General features: G+C 36.9%; 1 protein-coding gene and 1 long non-coding RNA gene across 13 annotated transcripts in view; one reads left to right on the forward strand and one right to left on the reverse strand.

Moving 5' to 3' along the window:
• Nucleotides 1-24,879, reverse strand: part of LOC105474633 (cholinergic receptor muscarinic 3) — a 527,334-nt gene that overhangs the window by 191,326 nt on the left and 311,129 nt on the right. The window lies entirely within an intron of this gene.
• Nucleotides 483-24,285, forward strand: LOC105474632 (uncharacterized). Of its 2 annotated transcripts, XR_011610252.1 has the most exons (4): nt 483-537; nt 16,571-16,658; nt 23,017-23,196; nt 24,096-24,285. It is a non-coding gene; the product is annotated as an uncharacterized lncRNA (long non-coding RNA). The 2 variants fall into 2 exon arrangements; XR_982873.3 differs by lacking the exon at nt 24,096-24,285 and having other exon boundaries at nt 23,017-23,628.

Here is a 24,879-nt window from a genome sequence, read left to right on the forward strand (position 1 = left end):
GTTTCCTCCATTATGTTACTGCTTTAGTACAGCGTTCATCAGTGCTCTCTCAGATCATTGCAACAGAGTCCTAAATTATCTCTGTCTCTCTCTGCCTTTTTTCTCAATGCCCCCCTGAACCTCTCTGCTTCTGCTAGAGTTATCTTTCTAAAATAGTTACCTTTCAAAATTTATAAAATACAAATCTTTCTGTTGCGCCCCCACTGTCAGGGCCCTGTGAAAATTGTACTGCTCTTCGTCTCCACTCCAGACTCAGCGTCCATGGTTCACTCATGCAACCTAAACTTGCAGCTCCTAGAACATGGCTTGTTCTCTTATCATCAGTTTCTCTGAACAGACTGTTCCCTCTACAAGAATGCCCACTCTCTCCTTATCAGCCTAACATGTACTTGAACTTAGAGATTCAGATAAACTTTGAGGCTCTGATAAAATAATATTTCCCTTAAGAAGCCTTCCTTCTCCCACTTCTATGAGTTAGAAACCCTGCCTCTGTATTCCCACAGCCTGCTTACAGACCTCTACGACATCACATGAAAGGTAGGAACTGCATTGCTTGTTCTACCTCCCCTATTAAACTGTGGGGGGTGGAGTCTGTGTCTTTGATACTGCATTCCCCATATCTAAAACACTAGTTCTCAAAATTTTTGCTCTCAAGTTCTCCTTACTCTGTTAAAATTATTAAGTATAACAAAGGACTTTTGTTTATGGGGACATATAGCTATACCATATTAAAATTTAAAATTGAGAATAATAAACAATTTTAAAATAAAAAACCAACTACAAAGTTTTAAAATTTATGTATTTTTGTTGAAAACTGGCTATATTTTCTAACTCAAACATTTATTGATAGGAGTGGTATTGCCTTACAACTTTGTAAATCACATTAATGTCTGGCTTAATCAAAGATGGCTAGATTCTTGTGTCTTTGTCCAAGTTCAAAGATATGTTTTTTTTTTGATACAAAGGAAGAAAATCCAGCTTCATACAGATATATAGTTAGCAAGAGAGGAGTATTTCAGTAGTCTTTTCAGATAATTGTGGATATTTTACTTTGAAAATACACCCAAACTCAAAAGTAGTAGTTTCTTAAATATGTGACGCAAAGTGGAACCTGAAACCATTTCTGTAAAGTTTTCACACTAAGTATATTAAAGCCTGTTATATTTTGAATGAATCTTTTACTATGCATGATTCGTAACATTATGCACTTTTAAGGCATTTGTTCACTGAGTTATACAGATCATCCAAATTTGGTCGCTTTCATTATGTCTAATACAAAAAACCCACATTAATTAATCTCACCATCAATCTCACCAGAAAACTCTGTAACTATTATGAAGTTGTCCAGCTCATTGTGGTGGACACAGTTTTTCCAAAATTCAAATTTTGCTTGAAAGCTCAAAATTTTATCATTGACAACAAGTAATGTCAACTGTTTTCCTTGTAGTGACGGCTCACTTGATTCATTTTTGAGAAAACGTCTGCAAAATATCCAAGTCTGAATAACCAGAGTTCATCTGTTAGTCCTTTCAAGTACAAACGATGCTTCCTGAAGAAGTATGTAGTTCAGCTTGCATCTGAAACAAGGCCACTGTGATTTTTTTCCTTCATAACAACCATTATGCTTCAGTATGAAACAGACGTTTATGTGTACTTCACACTGTGCACACAGAATATTAAAAAGATGTTCACTCAGGGATGAAGATTTAACAAAATTATTATTATTATTTTTACTGCTTCTTCCCAACATTTTAAAGTAAAACCTGTGTGAGCAAGGGGTAGTAAATAATATAATGGCTAATACAGTTTTGTGCCCTTGCCTTGGTTTGTACTTAGGGACCAGCAGTTTTACTTACAATTGCTTTTACACCAGCAATGCAAATGTCAACACAGTGAGTTCTTATGAGTATTAGTGTTATAATAAAGTTCATGTCATTCTCAGTGTTCTCATCTCATGCACTCCCTGAAAGGGTCTGGAAAACACACAGCTTGGCAACACACTACACTTAGAGGCCTGCTGATCAAGGCAATGACTAAAACACAATGGGCACTCAAGACATTTTGAATGAAGCATTGAATGAATGAATCCACATTGGTTTCATCTGTAGTAATAATAAAAGTGCTTGTGATGATTCAAAGGGCATACATGTGAGTGTGTGTGTGTGCGCACAATGGAGACTGACAAAAAGGTTTAGTAGATCCTTGAGTCAAAGTTAGAATGAAAAACAGAGACCTCGTGATAAAAATTCCATTCTGGTTTAAGAATATATTAATGTTATTCCGTTAACTCCACCACCTTCAGCTACATGAGAAGATGATAATGTTTTTGCTGATTTTATAGAGACTTGTCAGTTAATGTTATTGTGAATATTTTGAAGAGCAATTTATTCATATAATACTTAACTTAACTACTATTGTGAACTTACAAAATATAGGGCAAACAAAGATTCAAATATTTGAAAGACTCACTTGACCAAACTAAGCAAGAATATTGATGGATGGACATGGTGTCTTCTAGACGATTCCTCTCCTAATCACCATACTTACATTACTTCCTTTATCAGAGAGATGGTTACAGAATAGGCATGTTTTCATCTTATACAGAGCAGGTATTTTTGCCAGAACTCTTAAGGTCTCATTCTGTTATATCCCGATCTCATTCAAATGGGATATAACCCTGAAAACTGATGTTAAATTCAGCTTCTGTCAGTGGGGTTGTTGTGAAGTATGTGTTTGTTAAGAGCGAAGCGTATTTGCTCCACTTCCAGAAAACTCTTAACAACAATGGGCAAAAAGGTAGTTAACCCTACAATCCTAGCAATATTGTGTGAAAAGGAGTAGATTATGTAAATTACCTTGATTGGGGTGTCCCATCTTTAAGAAAAGTATTTATTTTCTAGTAGTCTTACAGCACGACAAGTGTAATCTTGGAAAAGCTCAACAAGGAAACTTTAAGGGCAGCAAGAATTTCAGAAAAAAAAAAATAGTGAGTAAGGATAGTTGGTGTCTTGTGCTCAAGGTGTCCTTGTCCCAGGACTGTCAAATTGGGCAGGTACAAGCTAAACAGATGTGGGGTGATTAACCATCCACTCCAGGGAACACGTGTGGGAAGGTATCCATCAGTGGAGCAGGTTTGCAAATACATGACACGTGAGACTCGCCACTGGCCTTAATGAAGCATGGACCATTCAGTGCTGAAAGCAAATGGTGAGGTCTTTTTTTCCCTCTCTGCCTTCTGTGATGCTTCTCTCATGTTCTCTTTAAAAAAGTCATTTTGACCCTTGCTGATCTGTGGAGGCAGAATGCCCAATTAAATTACTTTCATTATAAAAGCACATACAGCCAAACACTTTTTATAGCAAACGATTTCAAATTCATAATAAGCATCAAGGAAAAGTAGCACAAAAGCTTTTTAAAATTACAGAGAGACTTTTAAACAATTGGTGCTACCAAAAAAGGTCAGAGAGAGTGCCTCACTGTGGAAGGTTCAATTGGCCAAGAAATTATGAAACTGACATTTTAAAATAATAATACATTTTAATATTCATTCTTTTGGGGTCAGGTGCAGGCTACTCAGAATAACAATTCTGTCCAAATAGAAAATGAAAACCTTCCAGGAAGAATTACCTTCAAAGCAGGCTGTATCTGTCCATGTAAGAACTGCATTGAAACATGATAGTAACTTACATTTCCTGGGTACGGACTATGTGTCAAGTACATTGTTAGTGCCTTATTTCGATTTTTTAAATTTGATCCTCACAATAACTCTATGGGATAGATACTATTATTATCACTATCATACACATGAGAAAATTGTGACTTAGAGCTTAAATAAGTTTTGGAGACAGTGAGTGGTAGACCCAGTAACCAAACTAAAAGTTACTAAATCTAGAAGCTAGTTCTATTGTTAATGGTAGCTTTCCAGAACATCTATGATTTTCAATTGTATAATTATTAATTTAGACAAAGAGTATTCAATAAGCACTGCTATCAGGTACTGCTAGATGCTGGGATTGTAATAATGAAATTGTTCTTATTTATTCAAAAACACACAGTCTCATCAACACCCCATTTCTTGGAGCTGGTTCAATAAGACATTTATTGTCATGTCTAATTTCAGAGAAGAAAAGCTAAGCCAGGGGTTAAGGATTTTACATTCAGCAGAAAACAGAATTATTACTCACTGATTTCAGTCAAGTGTTCTGTACGCTAGATATCACCATGCATCTTATAGAGAATCAGACAAGTAATTGCTGACGCCATTAAAGTCAGTTCTGAGCCCCACAAAACCTGATACAACCACCTGATAACCTCTTTAGCTATAGGATCTACTTTAATACGTTATGCTTCAACACAGCCACAAGGCAAAGGAAAATCAGATCAGATTTTTTCAAAGGTAAATCAGGATTAGTCACAATGCAAGAAAATATAGGGAGAAAAAACCCTAAATGATCAATAAATGGAATCTAGTTTTGTAATACATGGCACGTTAACTTCATAAAATATTATTCATCTACTACTATTTTATTCAAAAGTTTGGTACACATAAGAATATTATTTTAATGCATACATAAAACCTATACTGACTCATAATGCACCAAAATTATATGTTAATATAACAGCATCTAGACACAAAAGAATTAGAATAGCACATGATCTAGAACATGCTAGAACAGGGGTCAATACACTTTTCAGAGAAGGGCCTTAGCGGTTCCAAAGGCGTTGTTGGAACTACTCAACTCTGCTATTGTAGTGCACAAGCAGTCATAGACAACATGTAAATGAATGTGCATGGCTGTGTTCCAATACAAATTCTCTTATGGAAACAGGGAGTGGGCCAGATTTTACCCGAGGGTTGTGATTTTCTGATCTCTGTGCTATAATATACAAGTATGGGGCAGTTTAAAGACATTTACACTGGTGTTTTTAGTAATATTTTATAATATTGTTTAATAAATTTTAAGAAAAGTCTGTACATCTGCATAATCAAGTTATACATTTGCTCACTTGAATTCAAGCCATTGGTCATTATTTTTACCCAGTCTAAATTATTTTTACCCAAAGCTACCCAAGAAGGTAGCTTTACCTTTTTGAAATAGTTTGCAAATTCCAGACCAGACGTCAGGGCAAAAAGTCTTTGTAAAGTATTTAGCCAGATAGTAAAGTTTTCATTACTGTTGGTTCAACAATCCAAAATCCATGACCTGACCACCAATCAATCAACAAGCATTTACAGATTGATGACAAAGTATTTTGCCCTGTTCTAAGCACGTTTGTCAGACAGTCTCCCTCCTGTCAAGCAGTTTAAAATCTAATAAGTGAGGCCATAATGTTATCTTTATTTATTCAGTGAGACATTTTGGCATAGAAACATCAGGCATGTCCAGTAACCAGAAACAAAAAAAATATATCATGTGACATAGGGTGGAATTACTCTAGTAGATAAAAATATCTTTTCATCCATTTTCAGTAGAAATAAATTCAATTTTAGTTTGTATATGTGGGCTGTTTACCTGATCTCTTTACTCACTGATAATATAGTATTTTGGGGACAAAAATGGTCAATAATTCACCAGTTACAGTTATTTATGTTCCCCAAGCTTCAATTTAACCCTTCTAATGGTAGAAAAATGACATAATCATTTCATAAAGTATGCTAGCATTCTGCTACCAAAACAAAAAGAAATGCACTGCCATTATCCTCCAGACAATAATAAAGCTTACTAAATACTTTTCTAAGTCTAAAATAGGTTGTTGGAGAAGGAAGCAGCGACTAGATCATAGATGACACCATCCTAAAGTGCTTAGTTCGTATTGCTAAGTAATAGGAAGAGCAACATGGTTGACAGTGCAGATAGGGATAGCAGCGGGGAATATTAACAAGATTAAACATAAGAATAAGTCACTTGGCTGAGCATGGTGGGGTGGGTCAGGACTGTAATTTCAGCACCTTGTGAGGCTGAGGCAGGAGGACCGCTTGAACTGAGAAGTTCAAGACCATATTTAGACGGTAAAATCATCAGGCCTTGATACGTGATTAGATGTGGGAGCCAGGGAATGAAGAGCTAGCAATTAGAATTTCTAGCTTCAATCATTTGGTAAAACATTGGAATGTGACACCCAGAGGCATCAATGCATCAGAGGGGGGAAGATGAAGGAGCTCTCTTTCAGGTGTATTTGGAATATCTATGTGAAAGTAAATGTCCAACTAAAGAATCCTTACCCTAAACATTATCTTATTCTCACATTAGCATTTATTGAGTGTACTGCATGTATCAGACACTGTGCTAAGCACTTCACCTATAAAATCCCACTGAATCCTCCCAACAGCCCTACTGATATATGCATTTTACACCTAAGGGAAATAGAGTGAGGTTAAGTAAACTTCCAACACACAAACAATTAAATGGCAAAGCCTAGATTTATTAACTCATAATTCTAAAACGGACTCAGCCACTATCGTATATGGTGATAAAAAGAAAAAGAAAACAGCTTACTCTGAAGAATACTACAAAGATATTATCGCTTTGCCAATGTCAGCCCCACAGGTGTACTGTTTTGGACTTCGACATGAGACTACTCAACGAATGACCTAATGCAGATAATTAGACTTACTTCATTTCATTAAGAGCTCAAGAGGCACTTCTGTACATTTGGGAAGTTTATCAGGGCCAGGATGTGTTCACACCCTCCTAAGTCAACATTCTTACCAAGTCGACGTTGGTCCAGCATCTACAACATGACCAAAAACGGCAAGGCTTCTGACTTTGGGCCAACATTGACTTGAATGGGGAAAAAAAAAGGCAGGTTTGTGTGTTTTAAAGCATATTTGGGAGTACCAGAGGCCGTACAGCTTGGCTTCAGTGAATATCAGCTCAGGGCCAAAATACACCCATTCATAAAATGGAGTTTGTTTCCCTAGTTTTGTGGTGAAAGCCCCTGGAGTTTTGGCAGGCTACTCAACCTGGCACTCAGCTGAATTGCTGCAGCCAGGATGCAAACTTCTACTGGTCTATACTCTGAGGCCTCATCTTTAAGTTCTAGAATCCCACGAGGCTAAATGGTGAGAAGAGGAGGGCCTTAAAACGTATTAGCTCTGGGCCAGTCATGTTGACCCACAGCAACTCCTACTCTAATTCTACGCATACCTCATACACTTTGCCCCAGATGATGGGGATTATATTTAATCACCATACATCCTCCAAATGATCAGTGTGGTGAGATGGAACATATGAAGTACTAAGCAGCATCTGGTATACAGGAATTGTTCCATATATGGCAGCAATTATTACAGATATTTGTAGTAGTATATTTTAGTAATAGCCATATGGGAGCTTAATAAACATTTGTCTATGTATTGAATTTGGCAATGCTTATTGACCCATTATTTATTTTGAAAGACAAAGTGGAAACATCAGTCCAAAATGAGGCAAAATGTAATGCAGTTCATATGATCTCTATTAAGATAATATACATTGTTGACCTTTCAAAGAAAAATATTGACAAAACATTAGCATTTAAAAATTAAAGCTATAATTAATTACAGTTTAGAATGCATTTATTTTTTTCCTTATTTTATCCTTAGAATATCTATAGCACCGTTTTATCCTTATTGAACAGAATTGTTTCATGTATTTAGCATTTCTAGCAAGTAATTAATTGAGTGCTAGTGCCTGGTGTATAGCTAAATAAATGGACATAGTTACCTCTTCTTCATGAAAGCCAGTTTAGATATTATGGACATTCCAACTCAACAGTATTTCTCACCTTACAGAAGTGAAATGAGAGATAGAAAGCAGAGGATACTGAGAAAATTCAAAAATCTCTATTGACTCCAAGTGCTAATCTGGGTACAATATATACATCAACATGGAATTTTTGTACTTTGAGGAAAATGAATTAGTACAGTGATAACATAATCAACCAATTCTAGCTTGATCTTTATTTCCCTTTTAATTTTTTATATTCCATAGTTGATACATGTTCATATCTACCCTGGAATGTGCTAACAATGAAAAAAATAAGTTAAAAGAAACAGGAGATTCAATAAGGTACAATCACGTTTATGAATGTTCTTAACAATAAATGCATAGCTCGTCCAGGCCAGAAAGAATTCAGTTTCTGAATTCAATGCCACTCTTGAATATGTTAACTCAGTTCTAAATGAAATGCATTATTTGTACAAAGTTCTACTTAATATTTAACATAATGAAGATGTTTAATTCCAATACATTTGCACTGCAGAAAATGCATTTGTATTGCTCAGAGTGCTGAATGAGTAATAATGCAACGAAGAAAAACCAAGACTAAGAGATGTCAAATAAACACCAGTCACAAATCCTATAGGCAATGACATTCAGACTAGAACTTAAGTCTTAAGATTTTGTTATTTGTGTCCTTTTACTGTTAAATTGCAAGAGGAAAGTCTTTTTGAGGTAGCAAAAATAATATTTGTGGGGAGGAGACAGCAATAATATCTGTTCATGTAACTAACTAGGTCTATGTGAGTGGGTAGGCACATAAGGCCAACGGGCACTGGGAAACATGTCTGTCAGGTTCTCTCTGTTTTGTTAGCTATTGAGTCAACCTGACCGAAACAAAGACACATTTCACAAGAGTGAAAATTGGTTTCAGTCAATCCTTTTAGCATTTTCCAGGTGACTACATTTTTATAAATCGCCTGACAAAATCAAGCAGTTACATTGCTTCACAGGCTTTGGCTGGAACATTAAAGGAACTGAATGATTTATGCAGGAGAAGATCAAATAGGTTGCGTTGTATCTAAATGCTTGTCCCATGAACCAAAAGCTGAATGTGAATTGGCAAATTAATGATTTTTCATTTTCTTCTAGGATTTCATGGTCTGGAAAGCCTTTTGTTGAAGGGACACATTTCACCCCTTTTTAAGGTGCATCTTAAAAAATACTTCACTGTCCTGCAAATCTCCCATCAGTTCTGATTTCCCTCTCTCACCTGCTGCAAAATTTATTTTTTCATGCCACACTATTACGTTGTTTTGTTTTGTTTGTATTTTCCTCCAATTGTTTCACGAGTGCCTATGATACACTTGAGTGCATATAATCTGAACCAGATTATATAGTAAAGACTTCTTTTGTACTTCTCGTACTGTAGAAAGATAATACCTATTGGCTATTGCATGATGAATTTTCAGCACAGGAATTAATTCAATACATGTTCTTCATTTCTACTGACATATGTAAAGGACATTTTTCAGTCCTTTTCAGTTTTTTAGGAGGGCAGCTTTTCTGTACTTCATTAAAATGCAAACTCCTACTTTGATTTACTTTCAACTCTAAACTTTGTTCTCCCTGTTAATGAAATGCATTTATATCTTGCATGAGATACACACTCTTTGTTATGATTTAGAACCTTCCAAAACATTAACGGTTGCTCAATAGAAATGCCATAGCTAAGGTTTAATACCATGCCTATCATTTACTTGTTTTTTGTTCTCTTGATCCTGAAGTACCGGGATTCTCACATAAGTACCTTTGCCTGAGCTGGGGTAAAAGTTGACTCCTAATGTAAGGTGAACTGGAGAAGAACATTTCTTTCACCTCTTTCCCTGATCTCATCTTTTTTATTCAGCATTCCCTCTAAAGAGAATTTCACTCACAGAATTAGAAAGAGACTCTGTACTCTTGTGTTGTATCACTTTTAGAAACTGAAACCCATTGGATTTTTTGAGAATTAGGAATCATTGTACTGTGCAGAGTTTGGGCTTTTTGATACATTTCCGATCCTTCGATTGAGCACTCCCTTTTATTGGATCACTGGAACAAAATCATGATTATTAAACATGTCACAATATACAATTCTCATACTATAATAATTTATGAAGATCTTTGCTTAAATATATGTTCTCAAATCAATTTCAGTTGAGTGCAAATTAAGCAAAAATAAATTTAAAAATGCATCTCACCCTTCAACAAGATATTTCCTTGTCTGAGTTGTTCAAACTCATGCAGAAAAAGCATATTGAAATAAAGATAAGGGGCTATCACTTGCTCTTATTTTCATTATATTCAGGAGATGACCACTTTGATTATAAGTACGAAGACTTAACAATACTCATGATTTCCAACATGAATTACAGTACTTAAGACTTTGTCTTCTCGTTAAATCATGCTTATTCATGCATTTTATATAAAAACTCTGGAGAATAACTTAACAGAAAATCTAAAATAAGAGAAAGAAACACTGAAATTCCCCAAATCTCTATAGATAAAACCCTTTAAGGCTTAGGATTAAGCATTTGAAAATATCAGGAGCATTTAAAATATGTTCATGCTTAGCTTTCTGTTCACTTGCTAACTATCTGTAATATGAAAAGTCTGGCGTTGAATGGCATGAGAGCATTACTGTTTCATTTTCATAATCCAAGTTTAATTTTAATATATCTTTTATTTTAATTTAGGTTTTTCTGGGGGGGTTCAGAGGCAGAGAACTACTTTATTTCTGACTAAATGACAAAAATCATTAACTGTCAGTGACTATATGAACATGATGTGAACAATATAAGCAAAGAAACTAGGGCAAAGTTTTTTGCTTTAGAAAAACATATGCTCATATTCTATATATTCTGAATTATCCTCATAGAAACAACACAACATACAATATCTCAAAACGTTACTACAACACGGCTCATTAGTTTGCAGGCTGGAAACGCGGCATGTTAAATCCTTTCCTCTCAACCATAGTAAGTAAAGACACAGATATGACACAGTTTGCAAGTCTTAGCTCTGCTCTGCAAACTCACTGCTATCATAGGTCTTCTGCATGGGTATTTTTAGTGCCCAGTTCCTAGTTCAGTGCTTAAAAATCCTGCCGATCCCTGGGTTGGAACAAAGCTTTCGGAAGCAATTAACTGCTTTTGCCATCCCAGGTGCCAAACACACACACAATGTCCTTTTATTTGTGGAAATACACACAGATCTGTTCTGCATGTGCTCAGAGCTCAACACAAATATCACCCCTTTCCCACAGGCAGCAGGAAGGATGTGGTTTGAAGGACACAGTGGCTCCATCTGAATGTTCAGTTGTTCAAAAGATCTCTTGTTGCTACGCTGAGTCGCGGCTCTACTACTTATGTTTAAGAAGATATAACCAGGCCGTGCCCAAAATCCCACTTTTATCTATTTAAAACAGGCATTCAAGTAGATCATGCAATTCTTCTTTGCCCCTTACCTTCAGTGGACACATGCTGAAAGTGTGTTCATAATCAAAAGACGTTCCCCTGAGCTGATGACCCAGTAATTCCTTACGTATACAGGTCAGTTGCAACAATACTGTACTAAAATCGCCAGATGAAATGGACAGAATTACCCGGTGGCTTGATAAAATCAGCTTACTTTGAGTCTAATCCAAGGATAAACATACAGAAAGCTCCAAGCAGTGGAAGCTGTAAACACTGTAGAACTGCCCCCTGAAACTGTAAGACTGCCAGGAAAACAAATATTTGCTGGATTATAGGGTGCTATCTTGGTTTTACCTGAATGCAAATGAGGGCTAAATAACTACAAGCTACTGTTTAAAGTGGAAAAGTATAACACAAGTGCAGGGGACTAATTCTGCCGACACCACTAACACCAGTCTCCAAAAACCCTAATGATACACTCACAACAAGCAAACCAGTAGATCTGATTACCAATTTCACACATCCTGCATTCCTGGAGCTCACCCATTTCATCATTTCCAGACACTCAGACTCTAACTAGGAACGCCTAACTCATAGCCCTGTATTTTGTTAAATTTTTCCTCTAGTCTTGAGTCCTCCTTTAATCTGTAGGGTGTTATTCTACACAGGACCTCTCTCTTATTTTTTGGAGTCTAGCATCTTGCATCTTCCTGGAGCCCCAACTAAACTCATAACTTCTAAGCTTCTAAGAAATATATAAGTTTTTCAACTCTGTACAGTAAGTCTTTTTGTGACCTTAAACTTACCTTAGAAAAAGATGTATTGGTAGTTACCAACTGCTTCTTCGGCCTTGCGTATAATACCTGTTCCTCTTTCTGACTCCCCTGCAAAGTTACTAGCTCATGAGAATCTGTAATTTAAGCAAAAAGCTTTGGCAACCGGGTAGTTAAATTGCTACTAGTGGTTACTTCTGAATGACTTCAAGTTGATTCTTTCCTTGTGTTTTCTCCAACCACTTCTCATTTCTACTCATCAGTGTCACTATGTGTGTGATCTATGACACTCCTTAGAACTATGCAAGCAGACTTCAAGAAAAAGAAGAATGGACATTTGATGAAAATGTTTTATTGGTAACACTCAGATAGAAATACCACCTCGAGAAAGTGTACACAACTCCATGTACCAGGTGGAATATTACTCCTGACCCAGAGTATTATATAAACATCTGTATTTTCTTCCGCAATTAGAAACAAACAGCTCTTGATGAAATGTCTGTGCCCTGGTCCTTCAGAAGTCTGTATCTGACTCTAAGATGCCAGGAAAATTTCATCTTGTGTCATGTTTCATGCTGAGGGGTTTGTATAGCACTAGTGTAAACCTTGGTCTCTAAGACACATTCCACGGTGAATTTATTTCAAATTCCAAACTGAGTTTATTCCATTTCACTCACTTAAAATTCCAGTTGTGATTGGAAAATATACACTTCATTTACCTTCTGCGCAGTGTTCAATGAACTGCTTGTCATGTTTCACCCTAGTAGGTTGCATTTCAATCCTGAGTGTGTCTGTACATCAGTTGATTAAAGCTTAGCTATTATTTGTAAGGGACGTTATAACACGCACTGTCATCTTTCTTGGCATTTTTTGAAACGGTAACATGAGGATTCTGGCAAAATAATATGGTAATTGCTACTCTTTGCTTATACCTATACCATTTACTTGTCAGTAAACAAAATCGTGTTTTCAATGAAGTAGACAAATAGAAAACTCAACTTCCCTATCCTGTTGTATCTTGTGCCACTCTCTATAAACTGACATGGCATAAAATGACATAGCTTGATAAACTGCTGGAATAAAACACAGATTACTGCCATTTAGCTAGAGCAGGACACGTCACTTTGAGGACATGGCCTCAACGAATGTCAATTCTAGAGGAGGAAGGATAGAACTGAAATGAGGGATCTGGTTCTTTGTTGTGTATGGCTGAATTTCCTGGACATTGTTTAAAGCAGAAATGACAGGTAGCATAAAAGAGTAAACCATACCTTAAGAAAGCAAATTATGTAAGCACACCCCTCGGATTCCAAATTTTTGCCACACTAAGACTTTACCACATAGGTTATTGCTCAGATCTGAAGAAACATTAACTCCAATCCCTAACCAACTGATAACAACCAATAACCACATTAGTTGTTATTTAGTAACGTAACAACGATAAAAATCTTGTGTGTGTGTGTGTCTTTTCTTGAGCTCTATATCAGGATTTTATAATGCTGAGAGAGTTGTCTATTAAGAAACATATTTCAACTTTATTCCAAAGAAATGGTCCCCACTCCTCTCTGTGATACTGTTAATGTCCAGCATGGCTCTTGTTATCAAGAGGATCTATTCTATGCTTTCCTGGTACCAGCATAATTAAGTCCACAAAACTGGTTGCTTTCAAGGCCAATAGCTATTCAAGGCTACTTCCTCTGCAAGTGTACAGTTTTAATACACCCATAAGCCTTATTCGGGATCTCAATCTTTTGCAGTTGAGACATGAATCCAACAAGACTGTTTGAGAAGCTCACAATTCAATTCAGATCTTACATTTGAACTTTTTCTTTTTTGGAAAATGTACTCATGGTAACTTTGTTCATGCAAAAAAAAAAAAAAAAAAAAAACTGGAAGTGATTGAGAACATTCGTTTTACTGGCATTGAGGACATTTCAATTATCGTCTCTTAATATGTCATCTCATAACTATCTTCTGGAACAAGTATTCTTCAAATATGCCATATGGATGGTTAAAATCAAAACAGACTATTAATAACAAATCTAAACCAAGCCAAACAACCAAATACACATACAAATAAACCAAATGAATCCTCCTGTGCATTCTCATTTTTTCAGAGAGCTACATCCCTGCTCCACTTGAGCTATGTTTGGGCTCCTCCCTTCATCTAGCAATGTTTTTTAAAGTTTAGGTTCTTCTTTCCTTTCCCTTCTTCTCCCTTCCCCTCTTCCTCTTCTTTTTTTTAATCCTCACTATTTTAGGACCCACTGGTTGGCTTTCTTTATTACCAAATTAAAAATATTATTTATTCACTCTCTTGCAAAAAAAAAAAATGACTCTTTTGAGAGTCACACTGTTTAGCCGTAAACATCATTTCTCCCTGTGAATGGCTGGGGTCCCAGTGAAGCCTTCTACATTTAACAAAGGCTTTGGTACACGGCTTAAAGTCTTAATATCCAACCCAAGATCCTGGATGACGTCAATGCCCTTTTCAGTTATCATCCAGCACCAGCTTTACAGTTCCCTATTATTCACTATGATAGTCTTTTTGAGCCTCCACTCTGCTTCAGCCAGTCACAATCATGGCCACCCCAAACTTGGCCACCTCTATACTTGTTCTTTCTCTGAAGTTATTCTCTAAACGGCACCATCCAACTTTTCAACTCTACTGACTTCGTATTTCCACTCCATCTGTTCCACAGCCTCATTCAGATCTCAAATCTCTTAAAAGTATCACTTTCTTTACTTCTAAAAGCTCCCCTTGGCTCTCTTTCTTCTCTCTTTTACCTAGACATCATAGCCTATCATTTCAAACATCCTCCTGTCAGTACCCACTTCTCGCTTGAATTCTTGTCATCCCTCCACATTTTCCTCCAAAATTTCAACCCAAGATCAATGCAATTATTTTACGTCTGTTTTCATATACCCAGGTTGCTACATTCCAGATAATTTCATGTGACTCTGCAGAATGGTACGGGTACAAAGCCCTGGTCTTCAACATCACTAGGACTTCAACACTGTCCACATTTCCTTCCACATCTCTTTTTCTTTCAAGCTTTAACTGTTTCTTCCAATCCAACATTATGTACCAACTGCCACTTCCTCACTCTCAGCAAAGCCCTCCTGTCCTAATTTACAGGTAAAATAGCCCATGAAGTGAGAATTCATTCAATTTCCTTTCCTCCCGGTGAGCTGATTCCAGTGTAACTCTTTGCCACCCAACTCATTAGAAAAGATATCTTTTCTCTTATCCAAAACTAATCTTCCCACCTTTACTCTGGATCCTACCTTCTTCCCTCTTTATCTGTTTTATTAGCAATCCCACTTCTCACACAAACCATCAACCTCTCCCATCCCATTGGTTTCTATGCAGTGGTGCACTGAAGCTGATAGCTAATTCTGGGTATCTTCTCAAATCTGCATTCTGCCTTGATAGTTTTACCCCAGCCATGGTGAGGGTGTTTACGCCATGGTCATCTGTAGTAGCTACAAATTAGAGCTTTTATTTCTTCTCTGGAGGCCTGGTTTATCAGAACACCACTGCATACGAGCCTTCTCAAAACAAACCAAACCAAATCATTGACAAAAATTTTTGTACATAGCCTATTTCCTCCTCTAGTTATAGTGCCCTCTGTCCTTTTATGGTCTAACTACTTAAAATATGTAGTGTGTACCCAGTCATTTGCTCTTAACCAATCTAAATATGCCTTTAATTCTTAACAGTTCTTCACTGAAGCTGATATTTCCAAGGTAATCAGTAACCTCATAGTTGATAAACTTAATGGGTACTTTTCAGTTTTTACTCACTTAATCTGTGGTATTTGATACTGTTAGCCACTCCCATCTTATAATTCACTCTTTCCCTGGCTTCAGGACATCATCGTTCCCTAAATTCCCCCTTACCTCCTCTTTCAGGGTTCTTTTCATTTGTCCACCTTTTAACAAGTTCTTCCACAGTACTCTTTCTCAGCTTAAACTATTGGCAAAATCTTCATTCCATGCAATGTCATGTCTCTCTCACATCTCTTTCACATGCTGTAGTTATCACTGTACAACTACCCACTTAGGTTGTTCAAGAGATCAGGCATCTCAAACCTCAAACTCACCAAATTTTGCCTCCTTCCTTGTCACCTCACCTACTCTGGTTCTCCTGCCCCTCAGTCTATTCTTCACAACTGAGTTGAGCTAATATTTTCTAGGCACAATTCTGACTGTATCAACACTGGATTAAAACACTTGAATTTCTTCCCTACCTCTTGAGCTACCTCTGCAGCCTCATTTTCCACGAGGCTTTCTCTTCTTGCTGTGTTATGTGTTTGTGCAATTTCTGTCCTTTCTATCTCCTCCCCGTCCTGTGCCTGTGCGCCCTTCTACTGCAGGGCCTTGGCACAATCTGTCTTCTGTCTCTGCTCATCCTGCCTCACCCAAGTAACTTTGATTTCTCTTTCAGGTCTCAGCTTAATGAGAGCTTCCACAAAAAACTTTCCCTGAGCATTCTTGACAAGCTCAAATCCCACTATCAGGGGCTCTCAGAGCACCCTACGCTGCCACCTTTCCTTTGAAGCATTATGGGCTAGGTGCAGCATCAGAAGAGCAGCTTTTTGTTTGTAAAATTACTAACACCTGTTTCTCTCTTTAGATGACGAGCTCCATGAGGGCCAAGGCTGTCTGTTCTTGTTCACCACTGCACACCCAGGAGCTCACGGCATGCTGTCTGTGTTAGTGCTGTGAGTATTTATTAAATTAATGAATGAAGATCCTGGAAATTTCCAGAAGTTCTTCAGATGCAAAAACTAATAGAAGGCTGGGTTTCCCGCAGGCAAGCAAAAAGCAGTTTTAAGTCAGTGAACTAAGGCCTTGAGAGACATCTCCTAATTTTGTAAGCATTGCTGGTTAGGCATACACAGACGAGTTACCCAAATGATATGAAAGAAATCTGCCATATTAACATCATGTCTGGTTTAAAGAATAGGGCTTAAAACCTTAAAGAGCTACATACATTTCTCTGGGTTTATGTTTTGTCCCTCCTCCATAAAACAATTTAATGGAACATCATTTTTTAATACTTAAATAAGGTGATCACACAATTTATCATCCAGACTAAGGCATGTTCGTTAGTGAAAGAGAGTAATCATAACTGTGTCACGGCAACAGAGGTAAATTGCAGAGGTCTCCAGCAAACTGGGACAAGTGGTCACCCCAGCTGTGGCTGACATAACAGAATGAAATAGGTAAATGCAAAATTCTCTGTCCATGGAGATCTGTGATGGGAGGTATAGAATAACTAAGCCCAACATACAGGGAGGCTTCTCATCAATGTGATGTTGGTGTTGGCGCGAATTGTGGAATAAGCAATGCATCTTCAATAACGCAGTATACAAAATAAAATTATAGTTGCATGAATCATTCTACATTTTATTTGGAGGTTGTTCTGTTTATTATTTTATTTTATGCCCCACAACATACCTATTTTAATTCCTCAAAAAGCCTTTGTTGAGCAATGGGCCAGGGACAATTGTGATGGAAAGGAAGAACAAGATATCAACCATCCCTAGAGAATCAACAGTATAATTACAGGGCAAATAGTATCATCCATAATTATAGATGAAGAAATGGACACCCAGAACTCAGAAATGATTTGGTTAAGGATATGCAGATAATAAACAGTATAACTGGAACTATAATTCAGGTCTCTGACTTCCAATTTGGAATTCACTTTATTTGGCTCAGCCGCCTCCCAGACATGGAGTGAACACACTTAATGTACTTTATGCTCTTGTCTTCTACTGCACAGAAAGGCCCATGAAGTACGTTTACACAGTCTTTGCAGAAGCAGATTGTGCCGGGCTCAGCAGGCAGCGTTGGTGCTGCCTGTGTGGACTTCCTTTTTAGGCACTGGCTTCTGGCCCTGTGTCAAGGATTTGAAGGGGATTTAAAAGGCCAAACACATCTCTGATTAACTTGTCGCTGTATCATACCTATGTTTAAATCCTGGGTAAATTAAAAGGCCAAAAATATGTCTTTTTACTTTATGATCAAATTCCACTGCAGAGGAGTAATGAAATAGTCCAGATATGGTCAGGGGATAACCCTGGGGATAACAGGCCATCTCTACTCAATAAAATGTGGGTATTTGTCCATGATGAAACACTGGACCTTCTCATTAAAGAGAAACACTCATTTATTAGTGCTTTGGGGTTTACAAAATACAGTCTTTACCAAATAGATGTATCACTGTTCTCAGATTTCTAAGGGAAATAGCTTTTGAGATTGCAATGCAAGTATTCGAGGAAACATGGCATTATGCTTATATTCTTTTAAATGCTATCCACAGACACTTGTTAAAATGTAAAGTATTTTCAGTAGTCAGAAATACCCCAGCTTACAGAGAGTTCTGTTTTTTCATTCATTCCAACTACATAGTTCTGTTAGTATAAGATCCTGACAATAAAACTGAAAGGTGAATTTTGTCATTTTCAGCTTTCAAAAAAAATTTCACTTATTTTCAAGAAATATTTCCTAAGTAAGAGATTACTTTCAAATAATCTTTTTTCTTCTTCTGACCTGAAGAGAATTCTGTAAAGGACAAAAGCAAAATTAAAATAGCTCACAAACCAACTAAGTCATTCAAATCACAACCAAGGATAACTAAAATAGAAGGCTCCTAAAGTTACCTGAAATTGATCAGGGACCAAGATAACTGGAACAATTACAGTGAATAAAATTATTTTTTAAACATCTACAAAATTATTGATCCTATGCTCATGACAAAGATGGATATAATGTATAACTGAGATTAAAAAAAACTTCTCTTTTTGAGTAGTCTGCGAGTTTATCTTAAAGGGAGAGTTTTCTTTGTTGGGAATATTTCTGAATGGGCTTACTGGAGGCAAAGGCTGAGATCAAAAGGCATCTAAGTCTGGGGGGGATCTGCTCTGGGGATCCCTGGTGAGGATCTAGCTATAGCTAGAGGGGAATGGGGCGGGATGTGGAGCTTGAGACCAGCTTGGGCAATAGAGTGAGACTTCATCTCTACAATATGGTGGTGCATGCCTGTAGTCCTAGCTACTCAGGAGGCTGAAGCAGGAGGATCCCTTGAGCCCAGGAGTTTGAGGCTGCAGTAAGCTATGATCACACCCTTGTTCTTTAGTCTGGGCAACAGAGTGAGACCCTGTCACTAGAAAAAAAAAAGAGAGAGAGAGAGAGGGAAATGGAGATGAGAAGATAGAGACAGAGGGAGTGTGGCAGTGGACTAAAGAGTTGGTGGAAGGAGATCTATTGTTTTGTGATCCTCTCCTCAGAACCCCTCAAGCCCTCTGGAACTTGATGAATTTATTAATATTTATCAATAATAATAATTTATTATTTCTTACTATTTAATATTAATATCATGTATTATTAATAATTAATGATTTATTAAATCTTTGGGCTGATAGATGGAATGGGGGGTCTGGGTGGCCAAGCTTTATTGAACCATATGGAAAGAGGAGTGCAGACACTGGGGACTGAATAGGAGTAAACTCTTGAGTAATGTTCAAGACTTTTGGGGAGCACCCTGGACTCAAAGGATGCAAAGTTGGATGGGAGTCAGTAAAGTTTACCCAGTCTCAGAGGAGGAAGAAAACTCCAATTTGTTATTGGGGTTACAGACACGATCCATGCATGACCTCAAAACCTTATGGTGTAGTGGTAGAAACAGAAGGAATGAGAAAATGAAGGAATCTCATCTGTGCCACTGCAGCTGCATCTGTACAATGTCAAGGGCCCAGAAGGAGGTCTCACTTATGCTACCTGGAAACGCAGGGTGGTATCGTGGGGAGGTGGCATTTTTGCTGGGTCTTGCAGAATGAGTGAGAGTGGTCAAATAGTTTTGAAAACTCAGAACAGTATTATTTCAGTTTCCTAAAATGAAGCCAAACAAAGGGGAAAGAAGGAGATGGGCTTTCTTGGTGGGAGGTATAGCATGAATGAAGTTAGGAACACAGCAGGTGTTTTGGGGTGTGGTGAGAGGTACCAGGGTACATGGTTGAGGAGTGGTCAACCTTCACTCCAAAGCCAAAAGTATTAAGGCCTTAAAGGCTATACTTATTTTCTTTATGCTTAGAAAGAAGCAACTTGTCAAGAATTGAGATATAAGAAAAAAATTTTAATTTACTTTATCTAAACTTGGCATTCAATACAGTTACTAAATTCTCTGTCTGGTACCTGGTTAAATGACTAAATAATACTCAGTAAACTATTCTAATTTAAGTGCTTAACTGAAGCTTGTATCCAAAGTGAACCACGAGTCCCCTCCTCATCTGTTCATACCCTCCTGCTCATATGTCACATACCCAAACCCATAACATATCTATCTCCATAGTTTTAACAATCTTAACCATTTACAATGCTATTTCTCATCATTTAGGTTGTCGGGTGTTCTTGCATTATCAGCCTGCCTATAGATATGGAATTAATAAGATTATACAAAATATTTGCCCAACTTAGATCACAGAATTTTGCAATTTCCTGATCAACTGCAAGACTGATCTTCCATAATATGGATGTAGTTATATACATACATACACATATATATGGGTATAGTTCCATATATAGAGAGTATCTATATGCATATAGCTATATATATATTTCAATAATATGGATATAGTTATACATATAACACATAGATGCAGATAATGGAACGACTGTTATTTGTCTTTAATTGGGCTATTTAATTGTTTGATTCACAATGGTTTGTTTGTGGAATTCCATGACAAGTCCAACAACATTAACTAGCTTTCAAGGTCTATGTTGGCAACATGAAATTGCCATTAGAAGCATCACAATCAGTGTCCTTCCTCACCTGGCAGAGGTGGAGGAGGACTGCAGAGTTACCTTTCGTAATATCTCATGATACAATGGCGCTTCATGTCAAATAGCAATTAATATCATTTTAACTTAATGCGGATATTGTTTTACATTTTGATATTAATTTTTTAAAACACTTGAGCTTTAAAGAAAAGATAAAACAAAGTAGCTTTGTCAATAATGAAGAATTTAGATCTGTCACTGGTTAACCTCTTTAATTCGCAATTTAGCTACTTAAGTAGAACGTCCCAACTTAAAATAAATGTCTAGAAATTGCCTCATAGGTTAAAGAACTCTCAAAAACCTGTCCCTGACAATGGTATTTCCAAAAGCAGCTAGTGACAAGAGGTTAAAGGGATTTATAACCCCCTTTTAGCAGCTTAATGTCTATACAAAGGAATTCATTCATTCACTTTTTTTTTTTTTTTCTCAACACATATGGAACCCCTGCCACATAGGCAGCTCTGTCCTAGCTGGAGAAATGAGTAGATAAAGTCACCGATTCAAAGGAACTTTATTCTACTGGAGGGTACAAAATGACAGCTAAATTTATAAGGTAACATTGGCTGCTTTACAGAAAAAAATAATGCAGGCTATGTGGGTAAAATGAGTGATTGTCAAGAATATGACTATTTTAGATATGGTGGTCAGTAAAATCTGCCTCAAGGTGGAGACATTAGAACCAAGGCCCCTGCTCACCAGGAGGCAGTCTGAAAAAGTGTTAGACAAAATAACCCAGAGAACAAAGACCTGGGGTGGCAAACAAGCTTCAAGTGCTCAAGAAACTGCAAGAAATGTCGATGTGACTGGTCTGGGTTTCAGTCTGAAAACTTTGAGCGCTAAATACTGAACGTAGTTGCAGAAAAATAGAAAGCAAGAGAAAGCATTGTATGTTTAAATATAAGCAAATAAATAGATAGAAACAGATAGAAAACAGTATGTTTTAGGGAGTATACTTTTGGGGTAACATATCTTTTATTATTTTTCCTAACTGGGGAGGGAGTGAAAGACTATATTGCCAGCAAAATGAAAGCTTTTACCCTCTACATGTGTCAAGCAATTCAGCAGTGGATAATTACATTTATTGGAGTTAGAAAATAAAGTGGGATCTTAAGGAGAATTAATTAGTTTATTTGGAATCATGGTGACAGAGAGTGAGAAGACAAAGAGATAAATGTTAAACTTCTGTTTCACCCACTAAGGAGTCAGCAGATAGTATCACAGAACCTATAGACCCCAAACACGAAAAAAAAAAAAAAAAAAAAAAAATTAAACCAGGAAACAAAGAGCCAGGAATAGAACAGTAACCTTGGCAAAAACTGGCCCTTTCTGGATGAGGCTTATATTTTTAGGTGGTTAAGCCCACAAATAAACACCCAAAATTATAGGATGAATGCTGGTGAACGGTGCTGTGGAGAAAAATAAAGGAGGTGCGGGGTTTAGAGAGTCCCAGGGGTGGAGGTGCTGAGATGTTCTTTTATGTAGGATAGTTAGGAAATCCTCTCCAATAAGAGAGGCTGGGAAGCCACTGGAGGGTGTTGAGTAGAGACTGAATTTTAGAATATAACTCCAGCTACTGTGCAAAAGATAGGTTGAAGGGATCAGTGCTAAAGCAAGGAGGGCAACTGGAAGTCTCCTGCAATCATCTGAGTAAGAGCTAATCCGAGCTCAGGCCAGCATAAACGCTGAGAATTTGTGAAATTCTAGATACAGCTGATGAGTGCTGATGAATGAATCCAACTGGGAGCATGGAAGAAGAGCCAGATTCAAGGATGGCCCCAAGGTTTTGTCCTGAACCACCACAAGCTTGTTGCTATCATTTAGCAAGAGGTGGGGGAGGATCACATATACATGGTTTAGTCTAAAAACTAAAGTGTTATTACACACCCTCAATTATCCTTCAGGCCACATCTCCTCCCATGTTGCAGAATTAGCACATTCGCTTACTGCCATTGCCTGCCTATGAGGAGTTCAATGGTATTTTTTTCTTCATGAAATATTCCACAGTAGTTATTTACCAAGTTAGAGACAGATTGAAGAAAGAGTTAAAAGAGTATTCATAAATGATTTAATCTGAATCGTGGTCTGAAAGATTGTTTCAAGGCCAATACTCTTCTATATTAAATTATCTCAAGGTATGTTTATTTTCAATCCATGCTTAAGTTTAGCTACAGAGTCAGGGATAAAGTAGGATAAGTGAAGGTATTTAATTATTGTTTTGTTTTTTTTTTCTCCCAGATCCTCAACAGAATAATTGCTGACAAACTCTCTTGCCCAGAAAATGTCTATTGGAATTATGGAGTACAAAAGAACTACAAAAGCAATGAAGAAAAGAAGGATGTTTTATTTACACCCTATTTCAAAACCATTGCTTTCTTGCTATTGTATGTCTCTGCAGGCCCAATACCGTGCATCTGCGTAAGAAGTTTAGAATTGTTCCTTATGTTTCCTTCTAACACTGGTATATTCACTTGAAAGTGTAGATTTTATTCACTTCTAAAACAGTTAGCTCATAATTCGGAACACTGAGGTTTGCAAAATGACTGAAGGAAACTTTACCCAAACAATAGTTGCCAGTTCTGCTGAGAATTATCACAGGCCCACAACAGCTGTGTGTTTTTCCATACAGATATTCTGATTTTTTTATTATACAGCTAATTTTTTTTAGACTCATGAGTAAAATAGCAAGTCAGTCTGTGCATAAGCATATGTTTAAATCTACTGGGAGAAATGTCTGGAATCCTTCTGGTTATTAAAATTAAAAATCAGAATAATGAAAGGCATATGCAATTTACTGTATTCTTTATATAACTTATTTCGTCTAGTCCTCCAAATAGCTATATGACATATTTATCCCTACCTTACATAAATGTTAACCAAAGTTTGTAAGGTTAGTTCATTTGTCCACAGTTACCCAGAAAATTGTTTGTGGAGCTCAGCACAAGGCTGACTGCCAGACTCCAAAGTCTATGTTCCTTCTACTACCACACGTTGCCTTTGCTGTTCTTATAAAAGTTGAAAAAATATCCTTCTGCTTTTCCTACTTTTCCAGAAACTATTTATGATGACAAATCCAGTTTTTTTTGTATGTAGCCCTTTAGCATTTCAATGCATGTAGCATAAGGCATGTGCATTTGTGCATGCCGTGCACGCCTCTGTGTGTACATGCACACGTGTGTGGGGGTGCATGCCTTTGTGTGTGTTCACGCACATGTGTGGGGGCGCATGTCTGTGCATGTCTGTGTGTGTATGTACATACACACATGTGTGGGGAGTGAGATGGGGCAGTGCTGAGAGGGAGGAACATTTTTTTCTAGGTGTTAAGTTTCAAGAAGTTGGTGAAATGGAGACAGCCAATCCAACCCAGGAGACAGGGTTTGAAAACAGGGCTTCAGCTCCTCGTATGATGTGGATTGGGGAACTGGTCTGTCCTCCTAGCCATGGGATGACCCTGCTGTGTTCAGGAACCTTTCCATCTCTTGGATTTTAAAGGAAAGTATCCTTTCTGTCAGCAAAATTTTCCTTCTATCCCATCAATGAATCATTTACAAATAATTTTCTAAATATTTAGAATGTAATAACATAATTATAAATTATAATAATGCATGTTTATTATATTTTATTGTATATTCACTATATATAATATATATCATTGTATTTATTATAATTTACTTGCATATCATGAATTATTTATAATTCACATATAATGTAACATATAAATATAACATAAAATAATTTAGTAATTTATTAAAAAACAAATTAAAATAATCTAAATAAATGATAACCATTCTCCTTGACATCCAAGCTCCTCATCAGACTTATGATATTTAATTCTTCTCTTTTATTTTCAATCTTATCTACCTTTATCATTTGTTTTACAACTTTGCATCTCAGTTGTATATAAAAGCTTACTTAGTATTCCAAGGTAATTTTATCATCTTGTATACATTGGCCATGGAGCTCCATTGCCTAGAATAATGTCTCTATTCTTTATGTTGAACATCAAGGCTATTTGATAAATATATATATATACACACACACACACACATATATGTGTGTGTGTGTGTGTGTGTGTGTATATATATAGTGAATCTATTTGCC

The sequence above is a fragment of the Macaca nemestrina genome, chromosome 1 (genome assembly GCF_043159975.1).
Source record: "Macaca nemestrina isolate mMacNem1 chromosome 1, mMacNem.hap1, whole genome shotgun sequence".
NCBI classification, from domain to species: Eukaryota; Metazoa; Chordata; class Mammalia; order Primates; family Cercopithecidae; genus Macaca; species Macaca nemestrina.